At 43.8% G+C, this 24,465-nt stretch overlaps 1 protein-coding gene across 3 annotated transcripts in view; it reads right to left on the reverse strand.

Moving 5' to 3' along the window:
* SERPINE2 (serpin family E member 2) overlaps positions 1 to 24,465 on the reverse strand; it is a 66,042-nt gene that overhangs the window by 39,249 nt on the left and 2,328 nt on the right. The gene's annotated exons all lie outside the window — the stretch shown is intronic.

Consider the following 24,465-nt stretch of genomic DNA (forward strand, 5'->3'; position numbering starts at 1 on the left):
TACTGAGTGCCTACTGCTGTGGTTTGAGTAACTGTGTCCTTCCAAAATTCATTTGTTGAAAGCCTAACCCCCAAGGTGATGGTATTAGAAACTGGGTGTTTCGAAGGTAATTAGATCATGAGGGTGAAGCCTCATGAATGGTGGTGCCCTGATAACAGGCCTCAGAAGGCTAGCTAGTCCCTTCTACCAGGGAAGACCACATCTGTGAACTCGAAAGCAGACCCTCACTGAACACTGAACCTGCTGGTGCCTTGATCTTGGACTTACCAGCCTCCAGAACAGTGAGAAATAAATTTTTTATGAGCTACCTAGTCTGTGGTATTTTGTTACAGACAAAAACAGAATAAGGCGTCAACTATATGGCAGACACTGTACCTGGAGCTTCCTTTTAACATCTACTTTAACCCTCAACTTAAGAAGTAGGCACTAGTATTTATATTTTATAGATAATAAAAACTAGGACCCAGAAAAATTCAAGACTCTGGCAAGACTGTATACACGGTACGTGGTTAAAAAAAAAAAAAAAACACCCGTGGCCTAAAAGCCAGTGCTCTGTATGCCACGCTGCGTCTTGTGACAGAGTTTAAAGGGTTAACTGAGAAAAAGGTCAAGAAACGCTGCCTTCTTTCTGCCTCTCTGTCCGGTCCTTAAATCATTGAGAACTTGAAGTAAACAAGTGACAAGTTTACAAGGCACTAGAACTGAACATAATGTTTGTTACTGCAGGTGCAGTGGTTCTCAACCGGTGGTGGTGGGTGACACTGCCCCTCTGCCCCCAGGGTAGATTTGACAATGTCTGGACACATTTTTGGTTGCACACCTGGGAAGAAGGTGCTACTGGCATCTAGTGGATGGAGGCCAGGGATGCTGCTAAACATTCTACAGTACCCAAGACAGCCCCACACTGAAGAGTTATGTCAGTAGTGCCAAGTGCTAGGATTACAGGCGTGAACCACCCCGCCCAGCTGCTCCCTGGGATTTTCCAGCCAAGGCTTCTCTATTTGGGAGAGGAAGGAATGAGGCTAGTTACTTTTGTGCATCCTAGAAGGTAAAGGATGTGACACCAGTAATTGAAGCTTTGGCCTGCCAGCCCACCTTATCAAATTTGTCAACCCAGGTTCATCTACAGCCTGTTGAGAAGTTTGGTAGCTGGAGGTGGACATGTGTACACCACGCTGAGACTCCTGCTAAAAGCACTGGGGAAGGCGTGAACCCCAGGCTGAGTGACTGGACAGCTGTTCCTCTGCAGGAGGAGAGGAGCCCTCCGGACACGATGTACCTCCTGAGACCCACAACACAGCAGGAAGGAACAGTGGATGACATTATCAGTCCTCCCCGCCCACCGCCTACTCACTCCTCACTGGGTACATCTTTCTTACCAAGCCAAAGCTAGCCCTATCATTCAGGTTCAGGAAACAGAACAGCCAGGCACTGAGAGAAAAACCTAAAACGTTCACATATACCCTAAATTATCTTACAACCACTGTTCTTACTGCCTGGGAACTTTCTAAACCAATGCTACCCAGTTAACCTGCTTAGCCAAGCAAAACAGAGCCCAAACCCCTACCTTCCCCCCTCCCTCATGAAAAGGGAGCAGGGCCCAGCTAGGGGGAAAGGAGGCCTAGCAGGTGAATGCTGAATTAGGTCTGTAAACTGCCCTGTGCAAATCACCCTAGGAAGGCCACCTGCAGGAAGGCCCATCATGTCTGCCTGGAGACCCTCTTTTTCTCACAAGCAGAGTCCACGCCTTGTGTATAAACAGAGATGCCTTTTCTAGGCTGTGAGAGCCCCGCTTTGGCAGTGTTTATGGAGGATATGGGCTTTTATCAGGCAGGAACTCAGCAGCTCCCGCGTTCCCATTTCAGTGAGCCAGAGAGAAGTGCAAGGAAACCCACACCCAACTGCGCAGAGAAGACTCTAGATTCCTGAAGCTCAAGTGCCCAACAAAACGCACTTTGTTCCTTTGAAGTCAGGGTTGTATTTCCAAGGTTGATGTGTAAACAAGTGTCCCTTCATTTATCCTACAAATATTAATGAAACACCACAGTGCCAGGCCCTGTGTTAAGATACTAGAGAGAGAACAGGCACGAAAAGGGACTCAGCACCTGCCCTCCCAGCTCTCGGAGTCTTGCGGCACGGTTCTCCGCCTGGGTGACTCTGTGCCTCAGGGAGCATTTAGTGATATCTGAAAACATTTTTTTGCTTTTCACTATAGGGTGGAGGCCAGGGAGGGTGGTGCCATGGCACCTGGTTGGGGGAGGCCAGGGAGGGTGGTGCCATGGCACCTGGTGGAGGGAAGGCAGGGGTGCTGCCGAGCATCCCACAAGGCACAGGGCAGCTGCCTGCAACAAAGAATTATCCAGCCCAGAATGTCAGTAGTGCCAAGGTTGCGAAAGCCTGGTCTAGAGGGGAAGCAGACTTTAACCAGATCGTCTTAATACTTAACTGATATTTACTTTCATTTTCATGTATTTACTTTACAAATGCTCTGACACTGAGGAGAGTGTGCAAGAAAGGAAGCACAGGCACACCTGGGCTGGGATGAGAGGCAGTGACCAGGGAAGCCCTCCTGGGAAGGGCCACATGGGCGGACATTGGGAAGGGCTATGTGGGGAGACATTGGAGAATGGGCTGGATCAACAAAGTGGGGAAGAGATGGGGCAGGGAATAGTGTTTCAGACAGAGGTTCTCATGTGCAAAAAAAAAAAAAAAAATCTTATGTTGGGAGGTATCACGGATGATTCTGGAAATATTTTTCTGTTCATACCATCATCACCTTATAGCCTTTGCAAGACAAGGGCGACCCTGTGTCCATGACCCCAACAAACAAGCAGCTCATTGAGACACACTGCAGAACCCGACCAGCCAGGAGCTGGAAGAGCCATTCACACTGCAATGTCCATCTTGTTCCATGGCTCCCTTTCTCAACGCCAGGCACTGCCCATGGCACGAATCAAAACCCTACATTTTCTTAGAATTGACATCAAAAGCCTGAGGTTCATAAAAGGAAAAACTGATAAACAAAAAACCTGATCAGTTGGACCTCATCAAAACGGAAAGTGTTACTCTGCAAAAGATCTTTGAACCATTCACCCACTGAAGAACATCTGGGCTGTTTCCACTTCAGGGCTATTAGAAATAAAGTTGCTGTGAACGTTGGTATACAGGTTTTTGTTTGTTTGTTTTTATTATTATCATTTTTTGAGATGGAGTCTCACTCTGTCTCCAGGCTGGAGTGCAGTGGTGCGATCTTAGCTCACTGCAACCTCCGCCTCCTGGGTTCAAGCAATTCTTCTGCCTCAGCCTCCTGAGTAGCTGGGATTACAGGCACGTGCCACCATGTCCAGCTAATTTTTGTATTTTTAGTTGAGACAGGGTTTCACCATGTTGGCCAAGGTGGTCTCCATCTCTTGACCTCGTGATCCACCTGCCTTAGCCTCCCAAAGTGCTGGAACTACAGGCATGAGCCACCGAGCTTGGCCAGTATACAGGTTTTTATGTGAAATGATTTTCATTTCTCTCTAATAAATGTCCAGTGTTGCTGGATTATACAGTTAAGCAGATGTTTAGTTTTGTAAGAGACAGCCAAACTTACATTTAAAAAAAAATAAATAATAAACAGAAACTACCAAAACTACCAAACTTTTTTTTTTTTGAGACAGAGTTTTGCTCTGTCACCCAGGCTGGAAGTTCATTGGTGTGACCTCGGCTCACTGCAACCTCCACCTCTTGGGTTCAAGCAATTCTCCTACCTCAGCCTCCCATGTAGCTGGTATTACAGGCACCTGCCACCATGCCTGGCTAATTTTTGTATTTTTAGTAGAGACAGAGTTTCACCATGTTGACCACTGGTCTTGAACTCCTGACCTCAGGCTCAGGTGATCTGCCTGTCTCGCCCTCCCAAAGTGTTGGGATTACAGGTGTGAACCACCGCACCTGACCTACCAAATTATTTTCTAGAGTGGCTGTGCCATTTTATATTCCCACCAGCAATGTGTAAGTGATCCAGTTTATCTGCATCCTCATCAGCAATTGGTGTTGTCACTAGTATTAACCATTCATATGGACATGTAATGAGATCTCATTGTGGTTTTAATTTGCATTTCCCCAACGGCTAATGATGTTGAACGTCCTTTCATGGACATATTCACCATCTGTACATCCTCTTTCATGGAATGTCTGTCCATGTCTTTTATTTATTTCCGAATTGATTTACTTTTACAGTTGGGGTTTAAGGAACGATGCCTAAAGGAAAAGCTTATCTCAAAAACAAATGCATACTGTGTAATACCATGTATATAACACCATTGAAATGATAAAGGTGCAGACATAGAGAACAGATCAGTAGCCACCAGGAGTTAGAGAACAAGACAGGGAAGAGGGTGGATGTGACGGTAAGAGGGAGGCACGACGGGTCCTCGTCCTGGAACTGTTCTGTAGCGTGCCTCTAGTGGTGGCCATGCAAGTCCACACATGTGATAAAACTGCACAGAAGTAAATACACACACCCCAATGAGTACATGTAAACCTGGTGAAATGTGAATCGCGTAGATGGGCTGTGTGATGTCAATTTCCTGCTTGTGGTACTGTACTACAGTTAGGCAAGATAGTGCCTTTGCAAGAAACCAGGTAAAGGGTAGACAGGATCTCTCTGATTATTAATAACTTTTACAACTGCATGTGAATCTATATAACTATCTCAAAATAACAAGAAAAAAAACCTACTGCAAAATTTGCCAGTCCGCAAACAAATGCCAGTGTACCTTATGACAGATCTTATTTCTTACTTTTCCCCGTATCTCAAATGTACAATTACGCAAAAAATGTAATATTTTTGGTTCTTTTAAAAAGAATAGCTACAATTTTAGTGTGCTTGCATAATTGCACATTTTCATAATTATTTGACTTGTAACAGTATTAATTCTTATTCTATAAGAAATCAACAAAAAGGATTTAGGACACCACACATGGCCCCTGCAGGTTCCTGAGACAAACCACCCACGTTCAGATGCCACCTCCATTGCCAATTAACTGTATGACTTTTGACAAGTGCTTACCTTCAATGTGCCTCCGTTCCTCCATCTATAAAATTGGTGTAAATAGTAGTTCCCACTCTAAGAGTTGTTATAGGATTTTAAAAAGCAGTACGACTCAGGTTCTTAGGACAGTTTTGGAGGCCCCAGTCAAAGCTGGCCTCTGCCGTTACTCCATTCACCACCATCATGGCGAAGGACTGGGGTCCTCTCTTCAGCCTCTGAAGGTCTACACTACAGTCCAGCTTAACCTTTCCTCAGATGCAAAATGTTCAAATATTATCATTTCTAAAATCAAAAGGAATGTGTAAAGCTGCCTTGAAGACTTGTGGTCTTTTTTCAATTTCCTTTACTTCTTTGGTATTAGAAGGACTCTAGGGTCTCTAGCATGTGACTTCATCAGACTTTCATGCCTGAGAGGCCTTGCCCTCCCCAGGGCAGTAGCTCAGCCCTGTGACTCCATCAATAGCCCTGGTGATGGGCTCAGGAAATGACTGATGGTCACTGGCGACTGAGGAAATGGGCGTCAGGCTCTGGCGATTTTCCTTGTGTTCTTTCCAAGGTTGCCAAGCTCATGAATAAGGAAGTGTTTTCCTACCAGCCTGAAACTGAAATAGGGTGGGATTATACTAACATAATTTTAAAAAACATTTTAGTGTGTCAAAGCCAGACCAGCCCTGCCTCAGTGGTCAACAGACGCCATAAGAGAAGTCCGGAGTTTAAGCCAACGCTCACTGTAGTTTTGTTTAGATGGATGAAATACCTCATATAGAAAATGCCTGAGCATTGCTCAAAGAAATCATCTAGAAATAAATCCAAGCACCACTGGAAAGCCTATTATAATGGCAACTGGAAGATGAGGTAATCCAGGAGAAAAATCTTCCATTTTTGCAAGCAGACTCTAAAACATAGTGGTTCTCCTAAAAAAAAAAAAAAAAAAAAAAAAAAAAAAGGAATAGAAAGATATATTGAAGTCCCTTTATCAGTTTTCATAGAAATTCTAGGATGGGAGGAAAAAGTACTCCTTACCCCAACCCTGCTGTTCTCCCAGGCTCTACATCTTCCTAAGTGACACCACCAACCATCCATCCAAGAACCTAAGCCAAAGTCTGGGAACTGTCCTTCATCCTTTTCTCCTTTATCCCACAGAACCACCAACAAGCCTCTGTCCCCAGCCCAAGCCACCAACATCTCTGGAGGAGGAACACTGATCTCTTAAACCCAGCTATCTGCCTGTACTGCTCCAGTGACTCTGCTGACAGGGAAAGCTGATCATCCTCTCCACACCAAAACCTGAGTCAAAACCTGATGACTTCCCTGTGCTCCAGCAAGAAAACTCAGCACCCTCTCTCCATAGCCTATGAGTCAGCCTGCCCGGTCTGGATCTGGCTTCCTTTTCTACAGACAGCAGTCCCTGCTTAACTATAGGAAATACATTCTAAGACCCTCAGTGGACGCCTGAAACCATGTGTAATTTGGAAGCCTATATACACTATGTTTTTTCCTTTCCATAAGTACCTACAATAAAGTTGAATTTATAAATTAGGCAAAGTAAGAGATGAACAACAATAAAATAGTACAATAATAAAACTACATTGTCATATGTTATACATATAGATAATACACTGTCAGAAAAAGGGAATGTGGCCTTTCTCTCAAAGCATCTTACTGTATTGCATGTACCAACTTTTAGACTGTAGGTAACTTAGGCCACCAATGAGGTGCAGAGTTCCTCCCAGCCTCAGGCCTCCATGCCTATGTTCCCTCTAACTGGATCACTGTCATCTTCCCTTCTCTTTGTGCCTGTGAGCCCAGTGGGAACCTTTTCTGTCCTGTTCACCATGGCACCCCAGCCTCCAGTGTGGCATATGGACATTGAAGTGCTCAATATATAATGGATGCATTGATGAAAAAGCAAAGCTTTCAGTGACCTACTGATTATCATCATGTATCAAGGTCAATTATAGTAGCCACCATCCTATAAGAAGGTGTGGTCTAAAGTATTTGGGGAAGTCTTTTTTTATGAATGTATACTTATTTCTAGAGCAAAGTTTCACAACCTTGTCACTCTTGACCTGTGGGTCTGGATAATTCTTCACTGTAGGGGGCTGTCCTGTGTGTTGTAGGATGTTAAGCAGTAATCTGGGCCTTTACTCAAGAGATGCTAATAGCAACCCACACACGTGTGCCAACTAAATGTCTGGAGACATTGAGAGAAATGTCCCTGGGGGAGAGAGGAAGGATTGCCCCTGGTTGGGAACCACTATTACAGAGAAAGGCTAGAAAGTGGTGGTTAGCATTTTAATTCTGCCTTCAAAATGCCTAGTTAACCCATACTTTGTCTGAGTCACACAAGTAATGATCCATTTTAATATAGTGCCACCTAACCACCATTTACAACATCAAGGTTGAATTGTCTATCCTGAGAGACTCGGCTTAGCTTTCTGCATCAGTATTCTAGGTGACATCTGATGTGAAATGGTACAAAGAACAGAGGGAAGGTATAGGAGTCAGAAGAGAGCTGGGGGATGGACAGGTATTTTTGGATCTGTTCCAACCATTCATTTGTGTTTGGCATATGAAAATAGAATAGAAACAAGATAACACCTTAGTGTTTCAGGTCCTTCTGGAAAGCGCAATCCCATATATTTCCATGGTGGGGCAAAACCCAGGACTGAAATGTGAAAGACTGAGATTCAACACTGATCTAACTCCATTTGCCCTCTTCAACTAATATAATACGCTACTGAGCTTGGAACACGTCTTCGGGAATGTGAAATGATTTCCTAGTTTTACCTGCCACACTGCAACAATATATTCAATTATTGGCTAAATTGCAAATGCCCCACGAGTCATTTAAATAAATCTCACATGTATGAAATAGTTGATTGTGTTCTCTGAGCAATTCCCAGCTGTAAAAATAGAGCCACACTGAACATATTTTTTTCTGCAGCTAATTGAAAATACTGCACATATAATGTATGATTTAAAGCACCCAGGAGGAATTTCAATTTGCATTCCCTATTTTAAATGTACAATCAAATGCTGTTTTAAAGTGCTCTACACATTTAATTCAATATTGCTTGCCTGAAGCCCCAACCACTCCTAAATTTTAGCACTATGAATGGATGTTCGAAGGTTTTTAATACACCCAGTGACTTTTAAAAACAATGGCTTTAACAGGGTTGCTTTTCCTGAGAAAACAAACACTCCTAGACATGACTGGTTCAAAACTCTCTGGTCCAGAGAAAAATTCCAAAATAGCAGCAAGATGCCTGCCAGGTAAAGGAGACCATGGATAAGGATATCCTTCATTCAGGAGTCAAACCTGGGGTCTTGTAAGTGCTCATAGCTGTCACCCTGGCGTTAGAAATGCCCTTGATATTCTTGGTAGTTGATCAAGATGGTTCATCAAAGGGTAGGTGAAGGGAGCGTCTGTGGGGGTGAAGAAAGGGTGCCCAGGAGCTTGGGATCTGGAAAAAAGGGGTACCACAAGATGAATGACCATCTTCCAATTCTAACAGAGCTCGAGAAGTTACACAAACAGCTAGTATGCTCTCCTAGTTAACAAAACAGTGGTTTAGTGCCTACGTCAAGAGGGAATCACAAGAGGAGAAGCTTCAAAGATGAAGGGAAAACAAAGCCTGACCTTAAGAGCCTGCAGACTAACAGATGACAGAAGTCCTCAAGGACTAAGCAGAGAGGTAGAAAGTGACGCTCAGTGTTAAGAGTTTCAGTCAAATGAGGAAGGTGGCTATTTGCCTTTACTTAACATGAAATAACACTATTCATTTATGTGTATAATATCATAGGGTAAATCAGTAAGAGAAGGTAAAAACCAGAAGAGCAGCCATACCTCTCCCTACTGGGAAGGATAAGAGAGTCACCCGCAGTGGTAGCAACCAACAAACCGTAACAAAGACTTAAAAGTATCTGAACTTAAAGTGAAGACCGGGTGCAGTGGCTCACACCTGCAATCCCAGCACTTTGGGAGGCCAAGGTGGGTGGATCACTTGAGCTCAGGAGTTCAAGACCAGCCTGGCCGACATGGCAAAACCCGTCTCTATTAAAAATACAAAAATTAGCCGGGTGTGGCTGTGTACACCGGTAGTCCCAGCTACTCAGGAGGCTGAGGTGGGAGAATTGCTTGAACCTGGGAGGTGGAGGTTGCAGTAAGCCAAGATCACACCACTGCACTCTAGCCTGGGTGATAGAGTGAGACCCTGTCTCAAAAAGAAAGAAAAAAAAAAGAATTTAAATAACATAATGAACACTAGATATGTATTTACTTAACAAATGAAAGTACTCGTATTAACTTAGTGTTCCTTCTTAGATAACTCTTAACTTTTATTTCACAATTTAAGAAACAAATAGGAAATAATGAAAGAACTCAGAAATTACCTATTTCAATCACCTGTCACCAGGGGCCATTCTCTTACGTTATCTGACATTACAGTTAGTCCTTTAGACGCTCCTAATCTCTGGAAATGAAGGGACCTAGTATGTGAAACTTTGCTGAACCACTAACCCTCCTGTGCTGACTGACTAGGAAATTCCCTACAGGCCACATGGAAAGAAAACAAATGGTTTTAATTCTAGGATGTGGGCCATCCACTTGCTTTCATACCTACCAATTGATATGGCTTGGCTGTGTTCCCCCCCAAAGTCTCATCTTGAATTGTAATCTCCATAATCCCCAAGTGCCAAGGGCAGGACCTGGTGGGAGGTGACTGGATCATGGGGGGTAGTTTCCCCCATGTTGTTCTCATGAAAACCAGTGAATCTCATGAGATTTGATTGTTTTGTAAGTGCTGGCATTTCTCCTGCTTGGACTCACTCCATCCTGTCACCCTGTGAAGAAGGTGCCTGCTTCTCCTTTTCCTTCTGCCATGATTATAAGTTTCCTGAGGCCTTCCCAGCCATGTGGAACTGTGAATCAATGAAACCTCTTTCCTTTATATATTACCCAGTTTCAGTACTTCCTTATAGCAACATGAGAACAGACTAATACACCAATCAAGCCTCCTACAAGTGGGCTTCCCATGAAGATTTTGTTAAGGTGGGGAAAGTGCTCACTGTCCAAAGGACTCTTTGTTAGTTATCCATCTCTTGTGAGTCTGGTAATTGTTAGTCAGTCTCTCTGACCTTCAATGACCGTGGGTATCCTGACAAACTCCAGGTTTGTCTTCTCTGCTTCAATCTGGTGATCTCTCTCAGTGATGCTATCTAATCAGTCAGTGTTTCTGACACCCTACAAATAAAATACAGTGGCATTTGGTGATCCAGCCTATGGGTATTCTTCTCCCTTTGGTGACAGACACTATTTACTTACTATCTTTCCCAGGGCAATAGAGAGATGGCAGGAAAGTGCTGAGCTTGTAGTCTAGAACCTGAGGAGGAAGTAAGGGAGAGGAAGAGCTCGGTGTAGCTAAATCAGCTTCCTAATACAGTTAGTCTGCAGGTAGGTTCATTTAAGCAGTTCAGAAACTTTTAAACGGGTTCAGAAGAAATGAAACAGAGAACATCTTTCCTACCCTCCCTCCAAATACATCAAAGTTGTCATACTAAAATACGTGGATTCCTGTAGTAAAGGTGGAATAAACATTTTCCGTCTTTTATTAGGAGACTAAAGGGCTACTTTAAGTTTTGGCACCCACAAAAGTGATCTTGTAACACTGGGCAGGCATTCTTGGCTTTTTCAGCTTTCCATTCTGGCTCTTGTAATCAAGGTTGGTTTCTTGCACCAAGCCTCTCTACCCAGGCCTGTTATAAGAAACTCATGCAGCTTTGGTGCATCCACATCCTTCAGTGCAACTTTTTGGCATGAATTACAAGTAAAACGGTTACCCAGAAAGAGTTTGGACTGGGTACAAGAGGTGGGTGGTCCCTGGTTCCCACATTTTGACTTCTGGGGAAATATTATATGAGCCATTTTCCAAAATATATTAAGTAAATTAAAATATACGTATCTACAGGCACAGGGTGTAGAAATATTTCTAAAGCAGAAAAAGGGAATGAGGGATGGGTAAGATATGAGAAGACAACTTCCACTTTAAGAAAGGTTCCTGTGCTTTTATGTCCAATTCTTTGCTCCTTTTGCTTTCTTCTTTCAGTACAAAGAGTTTGAAAGGAAAATCTCAAAAAAATTTTTTAAAAAGGTGATCACTGCCCCCCTCTTCCTGCCAAGTAAGCACCAACCACACAAAGTTCTTCAGAGTTCAGAAACCATCTGAAGCGATGGGAAACATGATTCCAAACCTGGCTTTGGTTGCCCAGCTATCGAGCTTCTTCCTGTAGCCTGACTCTGTTTCCTTTGCTACTGTTGACACTAACACCTTGTAAAGGGATTTAAGGGCCGGGGCACATTAGCTATTTCACAGAAGAAACCTATGCCCATTTAACGTGGAACAGGCCTGTTGTCTAGTCCTGGGCCTGTCTGTAGTGGGTAAGTCACATACCTGCTCTGTGACTCAGTTTTCTCATCTACAAGATCAGTGATAAGCCTCCTTCCCCACCCTGAACTCCAGAGAGCTGCTATGAGGATCACATGAGATGCTATGCTGAAGAACAAGTCAGTAACTCTTAGGCACCCCAGAACTTTTCTTCACAGGACCAGCCTGCTGCCCACTGCCCAATGTTCAAAGCTAAGACAGGAGAACAATGACTTCTAGAATTAAAAGTCAATGACAATGAAATTTCTCCTTCTCAGCTTGACCTACCCTCTGGTATAAGAAACTGCACCAGTGAATATTTAGGGATGAAGGGGGTTGAGCTTCTTTTTGTCATGAAGTTGCATTTTATAGGGGAGAACATCTCCCCAGTTCCTCATAGCTAATTATGGAGACAACAATCCCCAGCAATGGGGCTGGTGAGTTACACAGAAGATGGGGGAGGAAACTTTCATAAAGCCCCTACTATGTGCACAGCTCTGTGAACAAGTCATCTCTCAGACTTTTACATACAGAGATGCAGAGAGGTTGGGGAACCTGCCCACATCACATAGAAAAAAAGAGATCACTGCCAAGGCCTTCTCCCAGGGACAGGGTCGCCCACCTCCCCGCTGCCCAATCCCCTGGATCTCTTTTCATTCCCTCAGTCAGAGCACAGGATTGACACTAATCCCATTCTCTAGCTTTCACCTTTCTTTTTCGTCCCAGATGCAAAAGTATGTTTCCAGCACATCTGACCACCTTCTCCCACACTAGAACAGTGAGACTCCCCTCCTCCAGCGTTAATTCTTAATTTCTTTACCTTCTAATTCACATGTGTGCTTGGATATAAAGCATCCCCCAGATAAGACAACCCTCCTCTTTCCCCAGTGAGAAAATCCCTACACCCTACAAGTTTTGGTCAATCTGCCCGAATAAACTTTATGACTCAGACGTGAAATGGCACACACTATGAGTTAGAAATAGTACTTTTCATTCCATGTCCACCTTCCATGAAGCAATTTAGCTCAGTCTTCCCAGGAAGTGTCTACATACCTGTCCTCAATTTTTGCATTGTCTAACCATTCTTCCAAGCACAGCACCTCCTTACCTTCCAAGTTTCCTATGACAACAGCACTTTTCAAAACCATATGTGACACTGCCACTGAAACACCTACTCTAGGCCATCAGAAGCCCTTCAGAGTGCATCAAGACAGTTGCCCTCAGAGGAAAAAACATATTCATGATCCACACGGTGTATTTGCGATGGTGTTACTTCTAAAGTGACCATCAATGGTCTTAATAAAATTTCAAAGGACAGAGGCAGCTCGCTCCTCAGCAAACCCATTTCCTCTTCTGCTGCAGAACGATCTTGGGCTACCAGTGTCTCACGTGACGAGGCAAGGCACAGAGCTGGGCCACATTTCCCAGCCTCCAAGGTAGGTGGGCTGAACTGTACTTAATGAAATAGTAATAGAAGTGACCCATTCCACTCCCAGGCCTGGCCTATCAAAATCTCCCATATGAAGTTCTCCATGATCTTTCTGCTTCCATCTGCTCAATGCTGGCAAGCACAGTGACCCTAGCAACTGCCTGTTAAATAAAGTGGAATCACTTTAGACAGGAGGAGACCAGTCACCAAATCACCAGGTTTCATATAAACATGGCCAGTTTGGGCTTTATACAAGTGGAAAATAGTGTTCCATCATGTTTGAGTCACGGTGCGTATTTGGGTTTATGTGTACAATGTTCCGTCATGTTGGAGTCACGGTGCGTATTTGGGTTTATGTGTATAATGTTCCGTCACGTTGGAGTCACGGTGCGTATTTGGGTTTATGTGTACAATGTTCCGTCACGTTGGAGTCACGGTGCATATTTGGGTTTACGTGTACAATGTTCCGTCACGTTGGAGTCACGGTGCGTATTTGGGTTTATATGTATAATGTTCCGTCACGTTGGAGTCACGGTGCGTATTTGGGTTTATGTGTACAATGTTCCATCATGCTGGAGTCATGGTGCATATTTGGGTTTATGTGTATAATGTTCCATCACTTTGGAGTCATGGTGCGTATTTGGGTTTATGTGTTACAGCAAGTGGCACTACCTTAACTATACAGTGTTCAGTATCTGGCCACTGTGAAGTTATAATCTCAGGAACAAGTACTAAATCTGTATTCGATTTCTTTCCCTCTCTTTTTAAAATTTAACCCCTTTTCATGAAGGAACCTCAATAAGCACTCATAATATGTGTTGATTGAGAGAATTTCAGGCTAATATGCCTTCCCCATCTGTTCTCAGCCAGTCACTCATGGCTCTCTAGCTTTTTTGTGTGAACTCTAATGATTTTGCAAGGAACCTACTAGATAGCAACTCTCTTTTTGCAGAAAAACTTTGAGGAAATTTTTCATTTCATGTTTAGGCACACAGTTTTCAAATTGGGACACTGTTTTTTCATAGAGAAAATTCTGTATTTCAGTGCCTTTTCATGACATATTCAGAAATTGCTCAGGTACCATTTTCAGCTTATGTGCCTGGTCCAGAAGGGATCAGGCCTTAACACAGGCTTGTGTATTCCTGTGTCTTGTTGTCATAGGCATTTAATGTTTCATACCTTTCCAGGGTTGTTCGTTAAAACTTCTGTCTTCCTTTTAAGGGAAGTAATCTCTCCTCTGTGAAGGAGTTATCTGTTTTTCTTCCACCATATAGAGTACATGAGAGACTAAACAGTCAACTCTTAGCTGATACAAATCAATAAATACCAATTCTACAAAGTTTCAGGCAAAAAGGATTTTGTGAAGAGTCAAGTAAAAGAAAAAATAAGGACTGTTGTGCCTAGGAGGGCTATCAAAACACTGGTGTTTATCAGCTATGTGCCAACATTTCCCTCTACAGAGAGATTTACCTCTGGCACGTACTATCATGAGTAGTGACTGACACTTAAGTCACTTCTCTGCCTGATGGGCTTGGCATTAGCACTACTGAGCCCCACTGCTGGCAGTCTGAAAGCTGGTTGTTCTCCCCTAATCTTGCATAAGAGGACATCTGTCACTTGCCCAGATACCTCACCTACAGAACCATCTTGAGCTACCAGCCTCTCATGTGGTGAAGCAATGCGAAGAAAGCGCTTTCCTGGCCCACGGCTCGCACAGGCATCAGGGACTGCTCCAGTCTCTGGGGTCACAGAGTGCTCTCCTGGTGTCATGTCCTAACTGAGAGGGAGGGGAGGGGACTTCCAGGCAGCCTTCCTCAACAATTCAGTCTACGCTGACCACTGCCAGCTTGACCTCCCAAACACGGTGTAGGTATCAACTCATTTTAGCAGCTGAGTATTGATCCAGTGCAGGACTTAGAGACAAGGTGGGTGTGGTAGAAGTGGTTGGCCCTGGTGAAGCAGTATTTTATCACTGTGGTACATGATGATAATAAAAAGCAAATCAACTGAGGTAATTTCATTATTGCTTTCAAATCCTCTGCAGACAATGCACTCCGATTGCCTCTCTCTCCCCCACACCATATGGCACTGTTCTAGGCTATCTCAAATTGTTATTAAGTATCATGGATATGCCCTTTCTACCTAAATAGATAAACCCCTCAAAGATGAGTCTATTTTGCAGAAACTTCTGTGCCCCTTTAAGCACCTATTACAGAGTAAGTGCTCAAAAACTAGCTCTTCAGCTGCATACCACCCAAATACAATAGCATGCCACCTTCAACTTCCTTCACGTCCTGTGTCGGGTGGATACGTTAAGAGTAAGTCTTGTAGAATCTCTTTTACTTCCTGGAACAAATTTTCCTCGAGAACACAGAAGTGAATACAAAAAAAGACACGGTACAGAAAAAGAGCATGAATCAGCCATGGGGCTCTAGGGTCCTAAGGGCCACCAAGTTATGGAGACCTCTAAGGGCTAATCAAGGGTGAGTGGAAGGTGATGGCAGTTCTGTCATCAAACTGTATCCAGACTTGGCATCTGGAGAGGTAACAGGTGACAGGAGTCAGAGACGTGAATTCTCAACCTGCCACAGCCCTGACATTGCCAAGTGACTTGAGTCACTGTATTTCCTATTTCCCTGCTTGTTAATTAGGCACAGTATGATCTTTCTCTACAAGGAGGGTAATATCCTCATCATCTCTGTTCTCTAGTCATGGAAATAAAGCACAGAGAGGGAAATATTTTGCCTAAGGCCACACACTACTAGGTGTGGAGCTGGGTTTTGAAACCAATTTTGTTTGACCTCTGAACTCATCCTTTGCCCAGTAATGCTCTGACCTTTAATCTGTAGGGCCTTGCATGTTTGCTCAGCCTAATGGCTTAGCCTCAGTCATGACAGAAGATAGTGTTTCAGGATCCAAAGTCTCCACCACAGAGAGACACAGACCTGGAGTCTATATCCCATCAGTGGGAATTGGAACAGGGTGTTCTACACACCTGCATCTCATTTTTCTCACATATAAACTAGGAATACTTTCTACCTTACAAGAGTTGTTAGGATTCAACAGGATTGTGCGTAAAATATGCCTAATAGTACTTGACACGCTGATTGTGTGTAATTTTTCATTTCCTTCTCCCCTTTGAGATACTCTTTGGGCTCCTCCATGCCAGGTATGGTGGAAAGAACCCAAAAGAAAAAGATACCACACTTGGAGGTTCCTAACAGGGCAGATAAAACACACGCAGAACCAGAACACAAGGAAGACAGTAGTACCCATGCATCATTTTGCCATTGCGTATGTAAAAAATGTACTTACCCGTCATAGAAATTTTAGGTGAAAAAGTAACATATGCATTGAAAAAACGATGTCTTCACACTTTCCACTATGCTAAATTAATTCAAATTAGTATGATCAGCGCTTTGGTATCCATGATTTGCCACCTTGCTGCACAAGAACAGGTTTATTATGAATACTGTGGCATCCTTAGCCAACCCTCCAAATTGTTATTTTAACTAACATGTCATTAAGAAATTAGCACAGGTCTGGTATAAGATAATAGAAGTCTTTTAGTAAATAAATTTCAAAGAGAAAAATCCACATCTTTAGAAAGAAAACTCTCCCTTCCAATTAAGTCATCACACAGAATCTGCCTGGCATCCCCCAATCTAACTGGTAGAGCAATAGTTCAGGTGTGGGCATACACTCAGACTGCTGTATGAAGTCCCAAGTGGATACTTACTAGTAAAATCCTTTAAACATCCTATCGATGGTAGCAGAAAACACATTTCCTATCTGGAAATGCTTGCTAAGGTTAATTCAACCCTCTTAGAACTCTTTTGCATATTGAGGGAATCAAATCAAAATTAAATGACCATCACCATGTGCTTTAAAAATATTCAGCACGTGTTTAAAACAGTTATTTCTTGATATCTGGACATCATTGGAGACAGTAGGATGACTTTTTCCACAGTTAGAAAAACAAGAATGAAAGGAGAAGCCTCTGGATGCTACCCTTGCAGAGACCTAAATATTAAACCAAATAGATTGTTTTTCCTATTGCATAGACTTTTTTTGTTTTGTTTTATTCTGAGACAGAACCTCCCTCTGTTACCCAAGCTGGAGTGCAGTGGCACAATTCCACTTACTGCAACTTCTAACTCCCAGGTTCAAGTGATTCTCATGCCTCCACCACCGAAGTAGCCGGGATTACAGGCATGTGCCACCATGCCTAGCTAATTTTTTTGTATTTTCAGTACAGATAGGGTTTCACTATGTTCAGGCTGCTTTTGAACTCCTGTCCTCAAGTGATCTGCCCACCTCAGGCTCCCAAAGCGCTGGGATTACAGGCGTGAGCCAGCACACCTGGCTCTGCATAGACATTTATTCGTTATTCACAACTAACCTAATGGAAAAAAGCAGCCAGCAAGACATTGCTACCTGCAATGTGTCCCTTGGAAGATCTCTTGGCAACACGGCTGTTTACATCTCACAAATGCAAGGGTGGAGTCAGAAGGAGGTTATTTCATGCAACAGCCTTCCTTTGCTTCATAGCCAAAACACAAGAGCCTGAAGCCTGCAGGAAGGAGGATGGTCAGGGGATCACTGGGGAGCACAGCCCACTGAGAGTGCTGCAGGAAAGGGGTCTGGAAACAAAGCATGCAAACACACAGAGCAAGTCACTCATTCATCAGGTCAAAGACGCAAGGAAAATACGAGACTCGGAGAAGTGCTCACCTGTACTCGTGGGACGAATATTACCCAACGGCACAAGCATGGCCACCCTGCATCCCGAAAGGCAGCTCCATTCCCGCCACTGTGCTCAGTGCCTAAGGTACACTCCTTGCTTCATCCTCACAGCACTTAAGGGTGGTTGGTTACCTTTAGGCCCAACTCACAGATGGGCTTGGAGATGTTTAGAAATTTGGCTTTGGCTCATGGCCTCCAATTTGTAGCCTCTAGATTCAAACCAAATCCACCACATTCTTAATGACTATACAGTGGAGGAAGAGGAGGAAACAACTATTTTAAAATGACAAATTTTGAAATAAAGTTAACTATAATCCTTAGAGAAAGAGCTAAATCCCAGAGTTCAATTAGGCCTCTTTGAAAAGTCATGGCATGCTTGCTCTGTGGTTCTGCTGAGTTTTATCCAGCTCAGCTTATATTCCCTTAGAGTCTGTGTAACTCTCTCTACCTTCTCAATCCAAAGGTCAGTACTAATTTTAGATTTCAGTCCCAGAAAAGAAAAAAAAAAAACAAGCGTCTAAGAAAGAAACTAGGGGGACAAAAAGGCATGAAACCATGATTCAAATGTACCGCAGAGATAGATACTAAGTTCTGTCTCGTGTGTTTTGGTTGTGATACTAGGGGTATTACGCGGCGAGGTGAGGAAGTAGTCTCGAAAGGAGGGTGTGCTTTGACAAGGTAGAAATATTGATGGGATGTAAATCTTTGAAAATCCATAGTATCAGCTCCCGGTTCACACATCTACAGACCCGGGTCCAGGCTGCGGTACTGTTACATACACGCTGTGAGACGCTTGCATGCATACAGACTGCGCGACCGTAGCATACAGGCTGTGGGACCCCCACACACTGTGTGACCATGGACCTTTATCTTTACCACACCCTTCCTTCACAACTATATGAGTGGGAATATTAGCCTCTAGCCGAGAGGCAGGCATGAGGCTCTAGGAGACCACACCGAGCCTCTGTCGTGGGAGAAAACAGAAGGCAGGGTAGCTGGGGAACGCCAGCGAGCGCGGTCATTTCAACACTCTTTCCTCCTGCCTAGGGATTGGCCACGTGACTCGGGCTTCGGCCAATCCTAGGACCTCACTCCTCTGCTGGTTGGTACAGGGAAGGGCATGTGACCATGTGACTTCACATCAGCCAATCATAGAACCTCACTCCTCTGCCCACAATCACATGCCCACAGCCATTGGTACAAGGAAAGGCAAGTGACTGAAACGGAGCCAGTGAGGATTCCTCCCAGGATTTTTTTTTCCAGCTGGAACTGGTGAAAAGCTCCTCTTTCCTCTGTGCTCAGGAGCTATCTGTAGTCATGGTCCCAGAGAGGACAACCACAATCAGCAGATAGAAGCAGAGATGAGAGGCCAGGAGGGAGAGAAGAAAGCTTTTAAGTCCTCAGTCTTTGGTTCCAGCCAACTTCAGGGCCAGAGTCACCTCTGCCATGCTTGAAAGTCAGCAGTGTCAGCCAAGAGCGCTCCCCTTGTTTCAGAGTTATTTTGCTTTGGGTTTCTGCTCTTGTAAGCAAAAGATAATGCAGTAGTTAACAGTTCCTATAATCTGAACAGTGACCAGTGACCAAATCCTCAGTAAGAAGAACTTCTTGGGTGGATTTCTTATTTAAAAACTGAAGAAATACATTTTAGTAGAGGAAGCAAACACTGCCTTTATTTACGTAGCACTTTCCCGAAAGAAAGCAACACCCATCTTCATTTCCAGTCACCTTATTCATTTCCGAGTGGGCTTAACTCTTTCCCCTACCCACAACCACTTTTAAGATTTGGCCCATAAAAACTTAGGATAAAAACAAGTGGGTATTTTTTTTATAGCTATATTTGCTGGCACTACATGGAGGGTAAAAGTTGGGGTGGGGATAAGAGATGGCACTGATGCTATTTTTGGTAGGCTAGCAAGAGAAATTACCCCGTTACCAGAGTTCTCACTAGGGGTTGGGGGAGGGGCATGGTTTACAAAAACAAAGTGCGTTTACCAAGATTTGCAGCCACTGCAGGAAATCCTTTCTGAATTGATAAGATTTTTTTTCTTTTATATTAAAAATCTCCTCCATATTATCTTTCTTCAAAGTAAATAAGAAAAATGGAAAGGCACAATGGATGTGAATTCCAATCCTCAAATGATCTTCTGAAGCAAAGGATAATGTCTGAGGTCAAACTGTAGCAAAAGCCTGGGTGTTCCTGATCTAATCTTGAACCAGGGTGTCTACCCAAACCTTTGGAGGAATCCTAGGACATGTTTGTCAAAACATAGTTGAATTCCATATGGAGGATTGCTTGGGCTTAGCGGCCATCCTCAAGCACAGAAAGAATCCCAGAAGAAATGCTGCCTTCCCAGGGCTGGGCTTACATCCAGACCCAGAAATCTAACAGCAGAATAAAGACTCACTGACTGTGGAAACAGACTTGGCCTGTTGGATGGAAGGTGGAAATAAAATCTAACTAATCTTTCAGTATTCTTAAATTGGGAACTTAGAGACAAGAGCTAACCTAAAGATGTAACTTACTGCATTTGACTCCATTCTGTACTTAAGGGTATTTTTTTAAAAACCCAACATTGGTTTTCAGATTAGGTATGCAATCTACTCATGAGGAAAGATGGTTTGAAAAGAGGAGATGGGCACCTTTATGTGTGGTGACAAAGAAGATTCAAGTACATGGGAACTAATTTATTTAAAATTTTTATAAATGCTCTAAGTGGGAATACAAACTAAATCTTCACGTTGGCCCATGATGATCTTTCTGAATACTAATGATGAATAATTTTATAGATTTAAAAAAGTGAGAGACAAGAAATTTAAGGTATATTTATGAAAAAGTTTTACCTAGACAACATTCATGAGAAAACCACATCCACAGGAAAGTGAGCCAAGAATTTATGGGTTTTTAAAATAAGACACTTTGAGATCATTTATTTCAACAGACCCATTATACAGACAAGGAAACTGAGTTCTAGATGGTCACCTACACACTCTATTGGTGGTGCAGCCCAGATCTTCTCCCAGCCTGCTCTTTCCACCAAATTTGAGGGAAGATATCAGCTAAAAAACTTCCATGGCCAAAAAAATAAAAGTGACCAAGAGGTCATATATCACCATCATCAAGGTTAACAGAAATAAACCAAAATGCACCCTCCTACCTTGTAAAACCACAAAATGCACAGGGCAGCCCAACCAACGGACCTCAAGGAAGACAGAACCATGCCAAAGGAAGGTTCAGATGAGGATAACTGAAGTGAATGCAGACACAGACACATTTCTGTATTAGACTTTCACTTTTCTCTAAGTAATGTTCTATCTCAAAAGATATGGTTAATCAAAATTTAAAATGTCTGAGGATATATATTAAATTTGCAAATACCAAAATGAGGGGTGGAGGTCTGGCAGGGAGAGCTCCCCTTAGAGTCTGAAATACAAACATTCTTCCATAAAGCATGTAGTAAACTTACAAAAAATATGAATATGGTTTAGTTTAGACATTTGTTAATTGCCTTTGGACCACACACCGCTGCTTTTGCAAATAAAATTAAAACACAGGCACGTCTTTTTGGAGCTTAGAGTCTACTGGGTAGAGCATGTTGTTATAACACAAAAACTGCCATCGTAGAGGCAGGCACGGGGTGGGTGGCATGTGTGTGTACACTGCACATGTGCCACAGAGGGCTGTGGCAGTGACTGCCAGCAAGGTCTTTTTGAATCTGAGTCTTGAAAAAGGAGAAATCAGTCAGACAATGAACACAAGAGAGAAAGGGAATTCCAGGCAGAGGTACAGAAGGAGCAAAGGCAGAAAAGCACTGGGCAGTACCAGTGGAGTTTACAGAAGTTCAGTTTTGCAAGAAAAGAATGTTTCAGACAGGGGACAAGGCAGGGAGATGGGAAGGGAGTAAAGAAAGCTTCAACTCTGTTGGGTCATTACAAATGGCCAGCAGCCTGGTGAGCCCATGGAGCACCATGGAAAGTTCCCTGGCTGAGTGCTGACAGGAACCGAGTTCTGGGCCAGGACTCTGTCCTAAGGCAGCTAAATGACCTTGGGAACACAATGTATGACTCTGGGCACCACATGTAAAACAAGGTTTTCCATATTCCAAGGGCGGGGGGCTCCTGGGATGGCCTGTGCCTCCATATTTACAGACGCCCCACTGCTGTTTGAGATGTAAAATCGACCTTGCCTTATCTCCATCCAAGGCGGGGAGCTGCAAGGAAGTGGGCGATAGTCAGGTCTATAGAAATGGTTTGTAAACAGTAGCAGCTGCTATCAGCACTAGAACTTTGTATTAACCACCCTACAGAAGTTCAAAAGCATCTTCCAGGCACAACACTGTATGGAGCTAGCGGAGAGCTCATCTATCAGTCTGAGATACCCAACTTGTGATATGACAAGGCCACTCCTTCAGAGTCAGGGGTTTAACACCAGATCCAGAGGGAGCCACTGAATTTTATCAGGAAGGACCCAAGCAGACTTGAATTTGGGGGAGCTGGAGATAAGTCACACCAGCAATAATGTGGAAGAGAGTTAGAAGGATGCAACACGAAGTACACGACACTGTGCAGTAAGCCACTAGGCATTCCCAGGGTGTCAATGGTCATCTTAGCCTAGGGTCTTTAGCTCTGAAGCTCATGGGAGCCAGAACGTTACTGTAAGTGAGGGCCACAGGTCTGGGGGAACCAGAAAGCAACCGACCTCAAGCTTAGATAGGCACTGGAAACCCAGTGGCAGCTGAGTGTTGCCACCTGCGAATGTAAGACTACTATTCTAGGTTCTCTCTTTTTTTTTTTTTTTTGAGACAGAGTTTCACTTTGTCACCCAGGGTGGATTACGGTGGCATGATCTCGGCTCACTGCAACCTCCACCTCCCAGATCCAAGTGATTCTCCTGCCTCATTCTCCCAAATAGCTGGGATTACAGGTGCCTGCAACCACCCCAGCTAATTTTTGTATTTTTAGTAGAGATGTGGTTTTACCATGTGGCCAGATTGGTCTTGTACTCCTGACCTCAAGTGATCTGCCTGCCTCAGCCTCCCACAGTGCTGGGATTATAGGTGTGAGCCACTGTGCCCAGCCTATTCCAGGTCTTCCAGCTTTTAAAATGAGCTATATATCCAAGTGGCATCTCCAGATGTCTAAATATTAACTCAAGTTTTATATACTTTGTTCAGGCCAATAACATCTCTGCCTACTGGTAGAAGTGGTACACTGGCTACCACGTTGCCACTTTGGGACTCTAAATCAAGGCAAGGCCAGTGTGACTAGAGCGGACCTTTATGGAATTTCACAGCGTGGAGAAGCAACAGGATCTGGTGACTGCCTGGATGTGGGCAGCATGGGAGCCCCACATCACTGTGAGGCTCCTGCCCCTATACCTCCATGAATGGTGGAGCCACTGCCAAAAAGAAACAGGGACAAATCTTGGCTAACAATGAAGCGAATATGGGGTGGGTGGTGAAAACTAAAATCAATTTTGGATTCATTGTGGGGTGTTTTCTGGCCTAAAGGACATGGATAAGTGCACCAGACTGCAGGTAACTGATTGGAAAACCAACTAACCTAACTTACATACCAATCTGGACTCACTTCTTAGTGGTGAGAATGGAAGCTGTGGGAACACCGTTCATTCAAATGCCCTACAAAGAGTAGAAGAGGGATGACAGCAAACCCTAGGTAATGCCAAGAGGTAGCAGAGATGCCAAGAAGAAGGAAAACCAGAAGGTGGCAACCAGGGATTAAAAAAAAAAAAAAAGAAAACATCAGAAAAGAATGGAAGAACCTCATCGAATGCCATGGAGAAGCCTAGTGAGTATCCATAAGATTGCTTGTTCAGGAAATCACGGGCCTTGAACTTTGGGTAGGGGGGCTCTGGCCAGCTGAACAGGAAGGGGAGACCAGTTTAAGAAGCCTGGGGAAACATGGTGGTTATTACAGGTGAGCTGGGGATGCAGGGACAAGGGAGGCTAGGGCATTCTTAAAATACTACTAAAAAGAAAAAGTTCATAGGGAGAGACTAAAGATAAAAGTATAAAAAGGGAGTGAAATTTGCAAGGAGAGAGCAGCATTGGGAGCTGGGATTCAGGACACAGCTGGAGACATTAGTCACTGCCCGAAGGAGGCTGTCTCTCTAAATTTCTCTAAGTTCTCAGTCTAACTTGATTTTTCTTTATAATTCTACCCTATTCATTTATCATACATTTTACAATATATTATGTTTTTGCTGTTAGTTGGTTTTCTCCCACAAGAATGATGGTTTCAAGAGAGCAAGGATTTGCTCTATTTACCATCTATGAGCACCCAGTTAAGTACTGAGACACAGTAGATGCTTAAGAAGATTTATTGGATGACTGAGTAAACACAGAAAAGTCTGTACAGGGAAGATGGGGGAGGATGCCAGGAGACCCTTATGACCTCTATTTTCTTGGTAGAATGGGCCACAAAGTCACCTGTCCAACCCGCAGGAGGAAAGGGACTGGGGATCTCTCGTGTTGAAGATTACAGTGGGAGTCCAGTTTGCAAAACAGAAGGAAGGAGTTTGCAGGACAGAGACACTAAGAGTTCTCAGAAGTGGAGCATCTCAGAGGGCAAGACTTGGAGGTACTTAGAGGACTTAGTAGCTGGAGTACATGGAGGACACTGGATTTGAGACGGTCAAGGAAGTGCTCATCTAGAGCATCCGGGGCATGATCACTTTAGGACCAGAGAAGGAGAAACGGCACATGAGCCAAAGTCCCCACGCCGTGGGAAAAGAGCTGGCTGGAAGAGGACAGCAAGGCGGAGATGTAGGCAGGGACGCGGCCAGGTCACCACCTCATTTCCAACTCTA

The sequence above is a fragment of the Callithrix jacchus genome, chromosome 6 (assembly GCF_049354715.1).
Source record: "Callithrix jacchus isolate 240 chromosome 6, calJac240_pri, whole genome shotgun sequence".
Classification (NCBI taxonomy): domain Eukaryota; kingdom Metazoa; phylum Chordata; class Mammalia; order Primates; family Cebidae; genus Callithrix; species Callithrix jacchus.